A 17,500-nucleotide genomic window follows, 5' to 3' on the forward strand; every position below is an offset into this window, starting at 1 on the left:
GTTTTTGCCGTTCACATGCCTGGCTTGTCGAAGGCCTGACAATCAGCGTGTGAAGCCCGGCAGAGGAGAGGACGCCGGCGTGAGCGCGGCCCTGCCAGGAAAGCATGAGCCGGCCCGCGGGCCGGAACCACAGCAGGAGGAGGAGCGGGAGGAGCGACAGGAGCGGGAGGAGCGGGGAGAGGAGGAGCAGGAGCGGGAGCAGGAGGAGCGGGAGCAGGAGGAGGAGCGGGAGCAGGAGGAGCTGGGAGAGGAGGAGCAGGAGCAGGAGGAGCGGGAGCAGGAGGAGGAGCGGGGAGAGGAGGAGCAGGAGGAGCGGGAGCAGGAGGAGCGGGGAGAGGAGGAGCAGGAGCAGGAGGAGCGGGAGCAGGAGGAGGAGCGGGAGCAGGAGGAGCGGGGAGAGGAGGAGCAGGAGCAGGAGGAGCGGGAGCAGGAGGAGGAGCGGGAGCAGGAGGAGCGGGGAGAGGAGGAGCAGGAGCAGGAGGAGCGGGAGCAGGAGGAGCGGGAGCAGCAGGAGCAGGAGGAGCGGGAGCAGGAGGAGGAGCGGGAGCAGGAGGAGCAGGGGGAGCGGGAGCAGGAGGAGCGGGAACGCTCAATGTTTTTAGCGCCTTCTTTCCTTCAGCAGATTGAGAAGACGGACAGAAATTTCAGCTATTTTACCATCTGTTGCACAAAGAAAAGAAAAAAACCACTCAAGTATTGCGCATCTCGCAATTCAGTTCAACGGAGATGAGCGATTAACTGGCAACTCGGCTCGCAGTCGTACTGTCAATTCTCCACGTGAAAGCATCGCCAGGATTGCATTTAATATGACAGGAAATTGGGGGGGAGTTGCAGCAATATGACCTTGTGACTGGAATTAAACGTCCACAGTGTGTATTGGTATGTACTGGACTGGACACCATTTTGAAAATAACAAATGTGTGTCTTCCCGAGCTACCAATTAAAAAAAAAAAAGGCATGGCCTGTCACAGAGCGAGAGCCAATAGGCAGCCCTGTCACAGAAGGGACAGCCAATAGGCAGCCCTGTCACAGAGGGAGTGCCAATAGGCAAGCCTGTCACAGAGGGACAGCCAATAGACAGGCCTGTCACAGAGAGACAGCCAACAGGCAAGCCTGTCACAAAGGGACAGCCAATAGACAGGCCTATCACAGAGAGACAGCCAATAGGCAAGCCTGTCACAAAGGGACAGCCAATAGACAGGCCTATCACAGAGAGACAGCCAATAGACAGGCCTATCACAGAGAGACAGCCAATAGACAGGCCTATCACAGAGAGACAGCCAATAGGCAGGCCTGTGAGAGAGGATTTGACTGAACGTTTACATATCTCGCAGGAATGAGAGCGGTCCGGGCTCGAGCGGCCGCCTGCCCATTATCGCTCATCCTCTTCAATCTCACACCTCCCGCCTTGCTTTCTGAAGTGTGCGAGCCACAGAGCCATTTCAATGGTGGCGTTAAGATGGAGGGCCTTGAAAGGGCTTTGAGCTGAGCGCGGTGAACACGACCGCAACTGCACCAAGCAGGGCTAGAGTCTGAAGCACCGGCAAACACTCGAACAAGCCGAGCTCGGGAGAAGACTCGGGGGAGAGATGTGAGAGAACCCGGGCTAAACGAGGATCGTTCCGCATTTCATGGAAGATTAGTGTTTAGAATAGTGATTGGGGTTTGACCTTCAGCTAAAACCCGCTGTACTCAACTCTGGTGCAAGGTCACATGACCATGGACCAACAGCCTAGTCTGAGAAGCTCTGCAGCCATCAGCAGGTGAACGACATGAGGATGTCATAAAGAGCTCTCATGTGACACAACATAATATTGCAATATTGGAATAACGCGGCATAACACAGCATAGCAGAGCACTTGCCACCTAATCATCCCTTGATCTAATTGGCTAAAACATTGTTCTCTCCCCCTCCACCTCAGCTCAGTGTGTGGTGAGCGTTCTGGTGCAAGATGGCCGCCGTTGCATCAGCCAGGTGGGAGCTGCACATCGGTGGTGGCTGAGGTGAGTTTCCACCTCATCACTGTCAAGCACTTTGAGTGTGAGAAAAGTGCAATAGTTATACAACTATCCATCTCATATACATAACATAATGATGAGAGCAGGCCACTCAGCCCAACAACGCTTGCCATTCTCCTACCAATAAAGTGCACATATGTGCACGGTTTACCTGCAACCGAGCTGGTATCCAGCACCATATTCTTGCTACAGCAGCTATCGCTGTGCTTAAACGGCACCACGACCTCCCGCTCTCAGCACGCTGTCCGCGCGAAACGCCAAACGGTTTTTAAGATCCGCCACGGTCAGCCTCGAAGCGTAAATATTCGATGTACTATTTGGAGAAGGCAGCACTGATGAATGCCTCCTATAGTTGGCTCCCTGACATCAAGTCCTTTCTAAAATTACTCGCAGATTCTCACCACACTTGTGGTGCAATAAATGACGAATGCACTCGTATGCTGTGAACTCCTGCACCAGCTGGTCTCACTTTTTAAAATTCTGTACAAGGTACAACTGTATTAGGCTTCCTACTGTCGCCATTCATTTACAATGTTAATGGTTGTTGATGGTCTATTGAGACTCGTACAAACAATTTTCGCAATGTTTCCACTTGGAAGTTTTCCCTTGATGAACTGCAGTGCCCTTTTAAGTTTTTTTTTCTTGCATAAATTCACGCTCTTTGCAGAACTCTGTCGGTATTATTTTCTCAAATTTCTCAAAGTTTATTTATTTATTTTTTGCATATGACCCAGATTGATTTAGCTTCTGCAGTACACCCTTAAAAATAAGGTCTCTAAAAAATCATTCAGCAAGTGAAATAATCCCAACAAGATTTAATGCGACATAATCCTTACACGCACATCAGAAAGCAGAAGATTTCTACCATGGAAATGATCGTATTTCTCTTAACACACAAGCGGCTTTAATGAACGTGTCAGATAAACAGGATACTGAAGTAAGTCGCTCGTCCCTGCGCCACAAAGCGCTTGCAGAAAATGAATGTACTTTCCCCGAGCCGTAGGAAGCCAGCAAAACAGCAGCGCGGGTTTCAGTCTCGTCCACATGCGAGACTGTGCAGGGCGTGCACAGGCCTGCTGTGTTTCTGCAGCACGACAGCGTACGACAGTAAGCACACACACAGGCCTGCTGTGTTCCTGCAGCACGACCGCGTACGACAGTAAGCACACACAGGCCTGCTGTGTTCCTGCAGCACGACCGCGTACGACAGTAAGCACACACACAGGCCTGCTGTGTTTCTGCAGCACGACCGCGTACGACAGTCAGCAGACACAGGCCTGCTGTGTTTCTGCAGCACGACCGCGTACGACAGTAAGCACACACACAGGCCTGCTGTGTTTCTGCAGCACGACCGCGTACGACAGTAAGCACACACACAGGCCTGCTGTGTTTCTGCAGCACGACCGCGTACGACAGTAAGCACACAGGCCTGCTGTGTTCCTGCAGCACGACCGCGTACGACAGTAAGCACACACACAGGCCTGCTGTGTTTCTGCAGCACGACCGCGTACGACAGTAAGCACACAGGCCTGCTGTGTTCCTGCAGCACGACCGCGTACGACAGTAAGCACACACAGGCCTGCTGTGTTCCTGCAGCACGACCGCGTACGACAGTCAGCACACACAGGCCTGCTGTGTTTCTGCAGCACGACCGCGTACGACAGTAAGCACACACACAGGCCTGCTGTGTTCCTGCAGCACGACCGCGTACGACAGTAAGCACACACAGGCCTGCTGTGTTTCTGCAGCACGACCGCGTACGACAGTAAGCACACACACAGGCCTGCTGTGTTTCTGCAGCACGACCGCGTACGACAGTAAGCACACACAGGCCTGCTGTGTTTCTGCAGCACGACCGCGTACGACAGTAAGCACACACACAGGCCTGCTGTGTTCCTGCAGCACGACCGCGTACGACAGTAAGCACACACACACAGGCCTGCTGTGTTTCTGCAGCACAACAGCGTACGACAGTAAGCACACACACAGGCCTGCTGTGTTTCTGCAGCACGACCGCGTACGACAGTAAGCACACACAGGCCTGCTGTGTTTCTGCAGCACGACCGCGTACGACAGTAAGCACACACAGGCCTGCTGTGTTTCTGCAGCACGACCGCGTACGACAGTGAGCACACACACAGGCCTGCTGTGTTTCTGCAGCACGACCGCGTACGACAGTAAGCACACACAGGCCTGCTGTGTTCCTGCAGCACGACCGCATACGACAGTAAGCACACACACAGGCCTGCTGTGTTCCTGCAGCACGACCGCGTACAACAGTGAGCAGACAGGAGATGCATCGACAGACGCCCTTAACTTGAGAACAGGACATCACAGTAGATTACAGGTACTTTGGTAGCTTGTTTTTTTTTCTTCTTCTTTTTTTCCTGCAGCTAGCTGACTAATTAAGCAGGAGAAACTCTCCATAGCTCCACAAATCAATTGTAATATTTTATCCACTTGAGTCAATGAATGATCAAATCAATTTCAATTCAAGGCTAAGGGCAGAATGCGCTAAATTACATGCACACAACCCTGCAGCACTACAGGTGTCTCTCTGTCCAGTGAACATCACGCACAAAACACACATAAATTACACCAAATACATAAAAATATGCGACATATACAAAATGCATAAACACGCATTTTCGGCACGCCAGTTCAGTGTTAAGACCACGTTATATATCGCCACCCCCCCCCGCCCCTTCAATAAACCAATGGATCAATTCCCTTCCTATTAAAAAGTGACAGATCCTTCACGTCGCCCGAGATGACCATCTGCTTACGTGGGCATAAAGCAGGCGATCTGGCGCCGATGAAAGACACATTCATCACGCGCACAGCCGCCGGGCGCCTGAAGGAAGCGGCCCCAGTCAATGGCTGAACGCGCGCCAGGAAAAACCCGGGGCACCGCGCCCCAGCCGGGACGGCCCGGGCCGCACTTGGGGGGCTGCGTGATTGCGCAATCACCCGCAATCAACACCCATTGTGCGGGTGACCTCAGCCCGCTCGCATCACCCCCGTCTCCCGCGCCGATTGGTCCAGGACGCCTGATTGTAACAACATGGGAACGAAATGACTTCAGCAAAATGGAAATTATGATAAAAGATGATCGCATTTACTCCACGTTTTTTTTTTTGGGGGGGGGGGTTTTTTGGCAAGGACGCACGCACCGTCTCGCTCACACGTAAAGCACATGGGGATGGGACACCGATGGGGATGGGAGTGGGACTTTTTAAAGGAAGATCCACTCTTTAACCACTGGGAGTTAACATATGAACCATGCACAGTTTAATACTGAAAGAAGTACTCCTCTATACACTCGTCTAGAAGGCTGAGTTTATAGTCTTAGGGAATCCTCATTCTTAGGCATTGCTCTGCGAGGGGAGATCAATAATGTAAAGTTGGATATCTGGCTGCCTGGGTCTTTGTTCAATAGAGATGCCATGCATGACCACAGAAAATCATTTTTACTTTAATAATGGCCGAAGTATTAACCCATCAATCAGTTCTGGACCGTTAATCAACCGAGGAGGGGGGGGGGGGTTTCTAAGGAAGGTCATTTTAATCACGGTCAAAGCACCACCCACAGTGCCACTGGCTGTGGCGAGCTGGTTAGCCAACAGAACACGTATGAAATAAACAGGTTTCCAGTGGCGCACCATCACGCACTGTTGGCTTATCTTGCGAGCAAATTTGCCTTTCTGGTTTGACCGAGTTAGATCCTTGCCTGGGATACTCACCCGGGGGCCGAAACCGAACCAGCAGCCGAACGTACGTTTTTATGAAAAGGAAGGGACCGAGAAGTGTCCCGTATAAGGATGCGTTTTTACATCGGCAACGGAAAACCACACAGCAGGCGTTTCCACTTCATCCTCAAAAAGTAGCCTAATCTCATTCATCTGAAACCAATTTATTTTTATCATTATTATCAGCCAAGCTCCCAAGCAAAGCTCGGGAGAGACTCCGAAGCGTTCTGGACTCCCTCAGTTTAGTAACAAGCTAAGCAAGCTGAAGTAAAACGTGTTATTTTTCCCCCTTTCATGAGTATGTTTGTGCTTATCGTTCCACCGACGTGCACACACGGGCGCTGGTTGTGTTGCTACCGCGGCGTGAGAGGGGGTGCGTTATCAGCATCGCCCGACAGGCTGAAACCGATTCTGCCCATTCACACCGACCCGCAGAATTTCCCTGCTGCGCATTCCCGGCAAAAAATAAATAAATCATCAATTTTATCAAAGTTGCAAGGTAGTAAAAAAAAAAAAAAAAAAGTGGCTTTTTAAACTTTGAGCGTTCGAGGGGGCGCGTTCGCACGAACAGGGGGAGCGGGACGGAGTTCTGTGGCGTCTCGTCAGGCCGACAGCGGGGCTCCGGGGCTCAGATACAGCCGAACGGTCCTTTAGCAGGGCAACGCTAGCAGCTCTCCCCCTCCTCTCCGCACAGAGGCCTGCTTGTTTCGGGCACACAGACTCTTTCAATAAAGCATTAGCGTGTGGCTGGAGCGGGGGCGAGGCCTGGGCCTCGGGGAACAAAGCCCCTATAGTTGTCTCCGCGCGAGCTATGCCAGTTATGTAATATGACTGGCAGCGGAGACTCGCCTGTTCGCAGCGCTGCAGACTAATCCCATGGAGGGCCGGGGCGGCCGGGTTTAGCAACGCGCTCGTAACGAGCGGCGCCGAAACACCGGCTGAGTAAAGGGCCCGGCGCAGCGAGGACCGCTCCAACTGCAGCGCACGCTCAGCGCCAAACAGCACCAAACAGCACCGGAGCACTCCGGGCCAGAGGCAGAGGCTCAGAACCAGAATCAGAACCAGAACTCAGAACCAGTTCCCTTCCCCCAATAAGACCGGCCTCTGCCCTGTTGTGCGTGGACTTGTGTACGTGCGTGTGTGTGTGTGTGTGTGTGTGTGTGTGTGTGTGTGTGTGTGTGCGTGCCGTGTCCACGTGTATGTGCATGTGTCTGCATGTGTGTTCCGAGGGGGATTAGGACAGTTAAATATGGGACTCATTTCTGTTTAGAGCACTGGATGCCTGGAAACTATACAGTGTGTGTGTGTGTGTGTGTGTGTGTGTGTGTGTGTGTGTGTGTGTGTGTGCTCGTTCATAGAGGATTAAATATGGAACTCATTTTTGTTTACAGCACTGGATGCCTGGAAACCATGTGCGTGGTATCTCCTGAGGAGAGCTGGGTAAAAGGGGCCAGGCAGCTTTGTAATTGGTCTCCTAGGTTTCCCATCACGGCGAGCAGATACAGTCTTAAATCTGGTACACACTACAGGTTCCTGAATGCTTAAGTCTCCTGACTGAGGGGGGGGGGGGGATTAAATGAATTAATTTTTTGTTAAATATACCGCGGGATATAAACCGGCTTCTCTGCCCGCCATTTCCTGTGTCACAGACCCGATGCTGTGCTGGAGCTTGGAGCGCTCCGATTGGTGGAGAGCAGCTGTACCTATAAGCAGGCTGTGCAGCCCGCGCGCTGAGGAGCAGAGCACAGGCAGGAGGCTGCATTAGTGACTGTGCTCCCCTGGGGAGGGGGAGGGGGGTGGGGGGTGGGCTGGTGGCGTGACCCAATTTCTCATCCCAGTTCCTGGGAGGAGGAGGCGACTGAGCACACTTGCAGACATGCACTTGCACACGCACACGCACACACACGCACACACACACACACACACACACACACACACACATATACACACACACACATATATACACACACACACACACACACACACATATATATAGACGCACCAACAGACACACATTGTTGTTGTTGTTGTTGAGGTTCCCTGCATGTAGCCAAGTGGGCCGCTATCCTCCCCCTGCCTGTGACATTTACCTCTCTACCTCCGTACAGTTATTGTGGCTCTCTCTCTCTCTCCTGTGTGATTCTGCTCCTCCCTCCACACCCTGGGCCTCGACAGTGACACAGCAGAACAGGAATGGGGTTAAAGGACCACAACGCTGTGATTTTCACTCCCTACTGAGGCAGTGGGTGTTGTGCACTGGGCCAGTGAACCGCTTCTGAAAACATCCAGCACTGCGGACACACCGCCGTGTGAGGTAGCCCGGCATAAGGGCATCTGCCAAGCACATAACAAGAAGCGCTTGTCCCTGATTCGACTCAACTGGATTGCTACAAGTTGGTACCATCCAAACTCTGGCCCCTTATGATGTGAACAAGATGCAAGACCAAAATAGGCACCTTGATGAACGCCAAAAAAAACACCAAAAGCCAATCGAGCTCCCAAGGTGGTTTTTAAAATGAAATCACAAATAGAAAACCGATTCGTATCATCGTTGCTTCTCCTCTCCCCTCCCACACACACACAGCCCTGGTGCAGCTACAGCTGTATTACCGGAACACTTGATAATCAGCCGTAATCCTCCCTAAGATACGAGCGTCTAAGCCGCTTATGCAGAAGCCCTTGTCGTGCGCGTGTGCGTCTGCACCGCCTGCGCAGACAGGCCCGTCACAGCTGCGCAGACAGGAGCCACGACTGCATCGTGTCGTCGGGGGAAATAAGCCGGGAAGCAGTAACGCACTCCATCACTCCGGAGCGATAAGACACCAGGCCGCCCCGTCTCCCAGAAGACCTCGGAGACGCACGGAGCGGGGCGGGCTATAAAAAGAACCCCAGCCGCCATTACCCGCCACACTCAATCCTCGCGACTCTGTCGCCGGAAAGCGCAGGGGGGCCAGCGGCCCGGCACGCACGCAGGAAGAGGAAGATGAAGAGGAGGAGGAGGGTATTTACCGATTCCATGGTTGTCTTCAGTAGGGTGAGCTGTAAATCCGTCAGAACGCAGTGGAAAATTCCCAGCGGTCCTGAGAAGCAAAGGGGGAAAAAAAAAAAGAAGAAAAGCCAGGATTAGAGAACCAGGCCACTTGGAATTTCACATTCCTGACCCGATATGGCAGGAATATCCCCGTTTCCCCTCCAACGCTAACCTCGGGGCACTGCTACACGGGCGCACCGGTCTGAAAGGGAAGACATTGCTAATTCAGACATTGCTCTGCTGCCGAACGTGTCAGCATTGAGAATCTTTAAACAGTTTTAATTTCAGTGATCTTTGTGAAAGAGAACCCGCTCCCTCCTGACGGCGGTTTGCGTTCCGGGTTCAAGGGCAGAGCTGGGAGACATTTTCAAAGGGGCTGCCGCTCATTACATTCAACGCACCGTTTTTCCCCGCCTGTCACACACGCTAAAGAGAGCACTGAAGTTAAGTCTGAGAAAGTTCATTCTCCGTCTCAAGGACACACCCACCGCCGCCCCGGCAGTGCGCTACAGCTGGGGTTCAGGAGACTGTGGATGAGACCCTGACTGAGGCTGAGAGCAGCCTTTCTGTAGCAGAGCTGGGGCTCCGGAGGACTGAGACCAGGCTAGGCCAGAGTAGCATGTAACAGATTCCCAGACGGTGTAGCTTAGCATGTAGCGCTAACATTCCGAGACAGTGTAGCTTAGCGTGTAGCTTAGCATGTAGCGCACAGATTCCCAGACGGTGTAGCTTAGTGTGTAGCGCACAGATTCCCAGACGGTGTAGCTTAGCGTGTAGCACAAATTTCCGGACAGTGTAGCTTAGCATGTAGGGCACAGATTCCCGGACGGTGTAGCTTAGCGTGTAGCGCACAGATTCCCGGCAGGGATCCGACAGATTGCTCTAATCCACAGTCATGAGCACTCCCATTTTATCAGGGGCCCTAATCTGACAGAGAAAATCCCCAAAATCCTTCCACAGCATACAGACCCATGGAGCCAGCCACAAAAACCAGGATCTGGAGAAAAGCCAGACCAAACGCAAACTTTCACAGTTTTCATATTTCAGTTCAACTGCGTGAGGCTGAAAGGGGAGAGAGGCGAAGACTAGAGCGTGTGAAGCGTTAAGGACACAGGTTCTCTTTCAGGCCTGGGTGGTTTTTCCCCCAAATGAGCGAGCAGCAAGTTAAACCTCATTGTGTGACAGGGCCACAGGGAAGGCCTCGCCCCCACCCAGGCCCCTCCCCCCAGTCACATGGTGACCCAGAGCGGGAAACCAGGGCCTGCAGGAAGCTGCATGCAGAACGTTTACCCTAGAGAACCAGCACTCAGACTTGCACTCAGACAGCACACACTGTCTGACAGACAGACAGCAGACCCCTCCAAACAGGGCTGAACCTACAACCATCACTCACACTCACACACACACACACGCGCTCTCAATCTCACACACACTCACACACTCACACACTCACACACTCACACACTCACACACTCACACACTCACACACTCACACACTCACACACTCACACACTCACAGCCCTACAAACAGGGCTGCAAAAGAACCATTAAGCCACTGCAGCACAGCACTGTGACTCCGGCACTTTGCAGGCCACGGCAGCCAAAATAAGTGTCTGGAAAACTACCGCCCGTCGAGCCTGGCCTTTGAAAAGCATTTGGTCCCACAGGTACCATGCGTTTATTTTCAGTGCGAGAGCACAGAATCACTCGGAGCACACAGGCCACAGACTCGCCCTGCACCCAGCACAAGGTCTAGTCCAAAATATTGAATATTGCAATGACGATAGGACTTGCGATAAACAAATACTTAAGTGTGCACAGTTCTAATTTCCTCCTGCTTTAGGTACACCATTAACCTACGTAGACCCCAGACAATGAACAGCCAGTGCCCACTGAATAATATATATTTTTATAAAGTACATTCTTTCCAACATGCTTTTATTGAATAAATTGCACATGAACTGGCAATCAATTTAAATACACTTTTATAAATACTATTCATCACAGCTCAAGCAGGCTTTGGCAATGTGCTCATCTTGCGCGTTCATATCTCCATGACCGCGTCCAGAAGAAGCAACTCTCAACACAGCACAACAAGCAAGGCAACGCGATACAATCACCCAGCTCTCAAACTTAAACCAAAATATTTAATTTACTGTACAACGTGTTATTTTCAGTCTTCCATTTAAGCCAATTGTGTTAAAGTGGGAACAATTCAGAGAAACTATGCCCACGTTCAAATCTATTTATACCCAGAGTGTGTTATTCCACAACGGTGCTGAATTCTCCGTGCGGAGGCCGTTTTGTAATGTTTGAGAGCAGGTTCCTCCACACGAGAGGTTTTGATATGGAAGAGAGAAAGAATGCCCCCATGAATGAGCCTTAAATCAATGAGACCTGACTTTGAGCACAGACAAGGAGGCCTGAAAATTACGTCAATACACACATCCTCTCTGAGCTGCCCAGGCCTTGGACACCGGGTCCGTCCATCATTCTGGCATACTCTGCACGGATAGGAGCTGCACGTCATCCTCCGCAGTAACATGCCTGTGCACAACATCAGCACTTTTCACATCGAAGCAATGCAATGCCTGCTAACCGGAGGAAAACAGGAAACGCGTCGTCAAAGGCAACAGAGTGCAATTCAATGCCAGCCAATGACGGCGGAGAAGAACCGGCTCTGTAAAAGCTCAAAGAAAGCAATAGCTGGGCCACTTAATCACTTCACAAGTTATTTTTACGACTCCGAAGCAGTAGCCCTTTTTTACTTTTAAGATGGCCATTTTGGGTTTCAAATCAGTCTGCAAATGACACTCGTGTCAATCCTGCCACAGCACCCGATGTGGCCGTTCAGATTCTCAGGGGTCAACGTAGCGTAGTGGTTAAGGTACATGACTGGGACACGCAAGGTCGGTGGTTCTAATCCCGGTGTAGCCACAATAAGATCCGCACAGCCGTTGGGCCCTTGAGCAAGGCCCTTAACCCTGCATTGCTCCAGGGGAGGATTGTCTCCTGCTTAGTCTAATCAACTGTACGTCACTCTAGATAAGAGCGTCTGCCAAAATGCCAATAATGTAATGTAAAGTCAGACCTGAAACTCCTGGCGAGACGAAGGTCTGTGGAGGTTTGGAGGAGGGCCTTGATTTCGGCCTCTGATAGAGGAGGAGATCAGAAGCTTTGAGGAAGGCCTGGACCCAGTGTTCTCAGTTCTAATGTCTTTCTGCTTTAGGTACACTGCTAACATAGACCCCAGACAATGAATAGCCTATGCCCTATTCCAAAATGGTTTGACCATGAACAGACAATCAATTTAACAGAACATCACTTTAAATGAACACTGTTAGACACACTTAGTCTTTTATCACGCATGTCCATATCTCGATGACGATAAATATACCATACATTGTGCAGCCATATTCCATGGGAGTTACAAACACATTTTCCCTGATGCTCTGTCCCAGACCATCTCCCAGGATCCCTCAGCACCTAGAGGAGTTTCCGAAAGTGTAACGCTGTGTCTGGAAGTATGGGGGGGGATGGCGTCTCCGATACAATCAGACCTCCATATTGCCATTCTGCACACATAAGGACCACTTATTCCAGTTTACCAACACAACTACTAACAACAGGGCCTGAGCAAATGCAGCAATAACAACAAGAAAGCGAACACAAAACTGTATCAGGCCAATTTAGCATTCTCCATCAATTTCTTTTTTTTTTTCTGGTCTCTGTCCAAGTCAAGTAAGTGGAACGATGTCGAGGAAAGCCCCAAATATGGAGTATTTATATCACCCTAATTCAATCACTCTGTGAAGCACAGATCAGAGAATGCACCATTTGAGCTTATTATGTGTGACTCTGCATGTGGAAAAAACCAAAAAGGCAAATCCAGAACTGCCAGTCTGTGACACTGAGCTGAAGGTTTCAGAACTCAAAACCACCCGTTATTCGCGGTGGGACAGTTCACTGGAGTACTCATCCAGAGAATTGCATCTGCTTATTAAAAAAAAAAATCTTTGGAAAACCTTTTTTCTTGTCTAATGAAAACTACAAGACACGACTTACCAATATACAGAAATAAATAGACTAATAAACTGCTAATGCCACATTGTGTGTGGGTCTGTGGTTTGTTTGTCAGATGTATATTTGGCAACTCGGGTGTTAAGATTACATGTTGTATGACTCTCCGCCTTGTAATGAAGGCGACCACAAACGGGGGGGGAAAAACCTATCACCACTTATCTGCTAGGTGTTCATATGACAGCCAATCAGCAACGGGGCCTTATGATGAAAGCAACCACAAACTGGGGGAAAAACATCGCCACGGTTACCCAGTGTTCACATGACAGTCAATCAGCAACAAGGCCTTGCAGCTTCCTTCTGACTGAATAAAACATCACCTCATGATATCAGAAGCAGCACGACCTTTGCACACCGAAGCATGCTTCATGTGCAGCTTACAAGATGGTGCGGGCGGCTCAGATGTGTTCTTCTACAAGGACCACACATGCGTGTGTTCTTATTCGACACCCTCTCTCTTTTTTAATCGTTTTGGTTTGGAACCACGGTCAAGTGACAAAGATTTATATTTTCATTGAGCACATTTAAATTCCTCGACGGCTGATATTTTACCGGCATCATCTTCCAACCCCTCGAGTGCATCCACACACGAGACACACAACTATAGGCTTAAGGCAAATTGTTTTGATGTCTCAAGCCATGATTTCCAAGATAGAGCCTCGCTATGATGTAGCCATCTATATTTAGGTATTAATTTCCCAGAATAACTGAATAAAATGTTTATCAAACAACGTGTGCCGCCAGCCAGTCTACTGAAGCTCGAGTGCCTGAGCAATCGTCAGTAAATCAGCCTGTCATCAAGAACAGAAAAACGTAAAATATCCGATGTGTTACCAGAGCTCACACTGCTGATGGAATGCTCAGCTTCTGCAGGGAGAACAGACAGGAAGTATTACTCCGGTCTCTAAGAGCACGGTTTTCATGAACTGGAAGACCAAGCCAGCAGGTGACTGTGCAAATCAACTGGGACTATACGTACGACCAGTGGCATGCACAACCCAGTAAAAGAAACGCAAGTCACAACAAGCGCACGTACACAAGACTAATCAATACAGTCCCCACCAAACCCATCTTCCACACAGCCTGAGTGATGTGTAGCTGTGTAATGACCCATAGGGGAAATTACAGCCCCCATACCATGTTAAAAAGCAGAGTCGAAGAAAAAAAGACCAAGCAATCCCTCTCAGCTCCCCGAACAAAGCCGTTTATGTTCATCACCGAGCGAATCACCACAGGACCTCTCTGACACCAGAGAGGTCAAACAGAAAAGCGCACGGCCAGAGTCTGGGACAAGCGGCAGGTGCACACACAGGGTAAACGGCGCATTTCTAAAAACCGGGAGGGCGCAGGGTTTAAACGGACAGCAGGGTCACGTCCCGCTGCAGCTCAGCCCCGAAGCCAGCAGAGCGTGTTTTTAAACTCAGCGTTCGCAAACCGAGCCGCGTCGAGTCACTGTGGCGTTGGGCCCCCCGAGTCCGCCGCTAACGCTAACGTCAGCTGGAGGAGCCGAGGCTGGTCTGGGGGCAGTATGGAGCAGGACAGGCCCGACCAGCTCGGAGACGTGGGAGCGCCCCGGCAACACAAACGCTCCATTAATCAAGAGAGATTAGACGCTCGACGCGTCCGCATCACGGCTAAACACACCATTTAATGGTGATTATGGGCCGGCGTCTCGGCAAGAGCAAAACAGCACAGCAATCAAATGAAGGGTAAAGACGAATTACACAGCGTCGTCCTTCCACTGATCACATCCACACATAAAACAGGGCTTGTGACAGAGAGGCAGACTGATCACATCCACACATAAAACAGGGCTTATGACAGAGAGGCAGACGGATCACATCCACACATAAAACAGGGCTTATGACAGAGAGGCAGACTGATCACATCCACACATAAAACAGGGCTTATGACAGAGAGGCAGACGGATCACATCCACACATAAAACAGGGCTTATGACAGAGAGGCAGACTGATCACATCCACACATAAAACAGGGCTTGTGACAGAGAGGCAGACTGATCACATCCACACATAAAACAGGGCTTGTGACAGAGAGGCAGACTGATCACATCCACACATAAAACAGGGCTTATGACAGAGAGGCAGACGGCAGATGTCGTCTTCACTCATCCCGTGAAAACACGGACGGAGGAAGAATGGGGGAAAACAACATTTTTAAAGCTTCCGGTTTTTTTTGGGTTTTTTTAAGAAACACCAAGTTTGAGTGCCGAGGGCCTGTGGCCAGTGGGATGCTGTGCATTGTGGGATTAAGGAGGAGACAGGCGAGCTAATGCTCGCCTCAGGCCACTGCCATCCTTTATCCACCTTTCTTCACCCTCCCCTCCTCCTCCTCCTCCTCCAGGCTGGATTACAGGGCCCGCTCCGATCCGCAGAGGCCGGTCAGCGCCATTTATCTGGGAAAGCAAGACAACGCCCTTCTTCCCCATTTCCTTCTTCCTGGACTGCAGCTCCTGTATCCGAGAGTGACGGCCGTGTGGTCCCACGGGATCTCACTGCGCCCCACTGTCCCACAATGCAGCACTGCTGGAATCCTGCAGAGCCCCACTGTCCCACAATGCAACACTGCTGGAATCCTGCAGAGCCCCACCGTCCCACAATGCAACACTGCTCGAATCCTACAGAGCCCCACCGTCCCACAATGCAACACTGCTCGAATCCCACAAAGCCGCACTTCCCCAGAATGCAACACTGCTCGAATCCTACAGAGCCCCACCGTCCCACAATGCAACATTGCTTGAATCCGACAGAGCCCCACCGTCCCACAATGCAACACTGCTCGAATCCCACAAAGCCGTACTTCCCCAGAATGCAACACTGCTCGAATCCTACAGAACCCCACCATCCCACAATGCAACATTGCTTGAATCCGACAGCCCCACCGTCCCACAATGCAACACTGCTCGAATCCCACAAAGCCGCACTTCCCCAGAATGCAACACTGCTCAATTGCTGATTTCAGAGCAACATCTCTTTCATCCCCACAGTTCTCCACCGAAACTGTATCTGTGGCAGGAAGGAAGCAGATTCCCCTCATAAAAACTACACCCTCAACAAGAACAAAAGGGCCTGAAAGTTGCCACTGTTATCATTTTGACTTCTTAGCACATGATAAATCAACTGTAAGTCATTGGATAAAAGCGTCAGCCAAATGACGCATAATGCAATGAATACAAGCATACCTAAATACAGAAACACAGACAGGAAGCTTGAACACGAGGAATCGTTATCTGATTAGCAACCCAATCTCAGCCATGAATCGTCACATTGTCCTCAGCATTGCATCAACATAGGGACTTTAAAACGGGAACCAAACCTTTCCAAGAAAGACGAGCAACTCTGAAGTAGAGAGATGGAACAGAAGTTGTTTTTCACATCTTGTGTCTCGGCCTCATGGCCTCCTGGCCTCATGGAGCATCCAAAATGGCTTCTTTTGTAAAACGACAGCAGCTGAATACGACAGAAACTAGAGTCCAACCGCTATATTTCAAGCATCAGGTATCAGCTGCAAGGGGCTTTTTGTAATATCTCACTGATGCAAATCAAATTCAGCCATCCTGTCTGCTCTCCACACGGGAGAGGAACCTGACCCGGTACTCGTGTGAGGAGGGGGGGTGAGGGGAAACAGAGGGAGAGACACAGAGAGACAGATACAGAGAGATCGAGTGAAACAGAGAACTAGAGAAAAAGAGGAATAGATAGAGGGGGAGTGAGAGAGAGACACAGACAGAGAGCGAGAGATACAGAGTGATAGAGGGATAGAAGGACAGAGAGACAGAAAGAGAAAGAGAGAGAGAGACACATGGCTAGCAGCGGACGGAAAGCATATAGGAGGGTTCCTCTTGAAAACATCTACATTATTCATCAGGCTGTGTGCTGCAGGAAAGGAGCCATGCTTACACAGGAGTGCACACATTCTACACACTGCTTAAACACCTACTACACACACTCTACACACTGCTTAAACACCTACTACACACATAGGAGACAGGAGTGCACACATTCTACACACTGCTTAAACACCTACTACACACATTCTACACACTGCTTAAACACCTACTACACACATTCTACACACTGCTTACACACCTCCTACACACACTCAACACACTGCTTAAACACCTACTACACACATAGGAGACAGGTGTGCACACATTCTACACACTGCTTAAACACCTACGACACACATAGGAGACAGGAGTGCACACATTCTACACACTGCTTAAACACCTACTACACACATTCTACACACTGCTTAAACACCTACTACACACATAGGAGACAGGAGTGCACACATTCTACACACTGCTTACACACCTACTACACACATAGGAGACAGGAGTGCACACATTCTACACACTGCCTAAACACCTACTACACACACTCAACACACTGCTTAAACACCTACTACACACATAGGAGACAGGTGCACTCGCATGTGTGCGCACACACACACTGCTTACATACCTCCTACACACATAGGAGAGCCAGTGCGCGCGCGCACACACACACACACACACACACACACACACACACACACACACACACACACACACACACACACACACACACACACACACACACACACACACACACACACA

General features: G+C 50.5%; 1 protein-coding gene across 1 annotated transcript in view; it reads right to left on the reverse strand.

Moving 5' to 3' along the window:
- The window catches only part of LOC133111583 (ankyrin repeat domain-containing protein 11-like), a 125,336-nt gene that overhangs the window by 90,937 nt on the left and 16,899 nt on the right, over positions 1-17,500 (reverse strand). The window contains exon 2 of the mRNA XM_061222049.1: positions 8,778-8,848. The gene's annotated coding sequence lies outside the window, so the exon portion shown is untranslated. The remainder of the gene's footprint in view (positions 1-8,777; positions 8,849-17,500) is intronic.

The sequence above is a fragment of the Conger conger genome, chromosome 15 (assembly GCF_963514075.1).
Source record: "Conger conger chromosome 15, fConCon1.1, whole genome shotgun sequence".
NCBI classification, from domain to species: domain Eukaryota; kingdom Metazoa; phylum Chordata; class Actinopteri; order Anguilliformes; family Congridae; genus Conger; species Conger conger.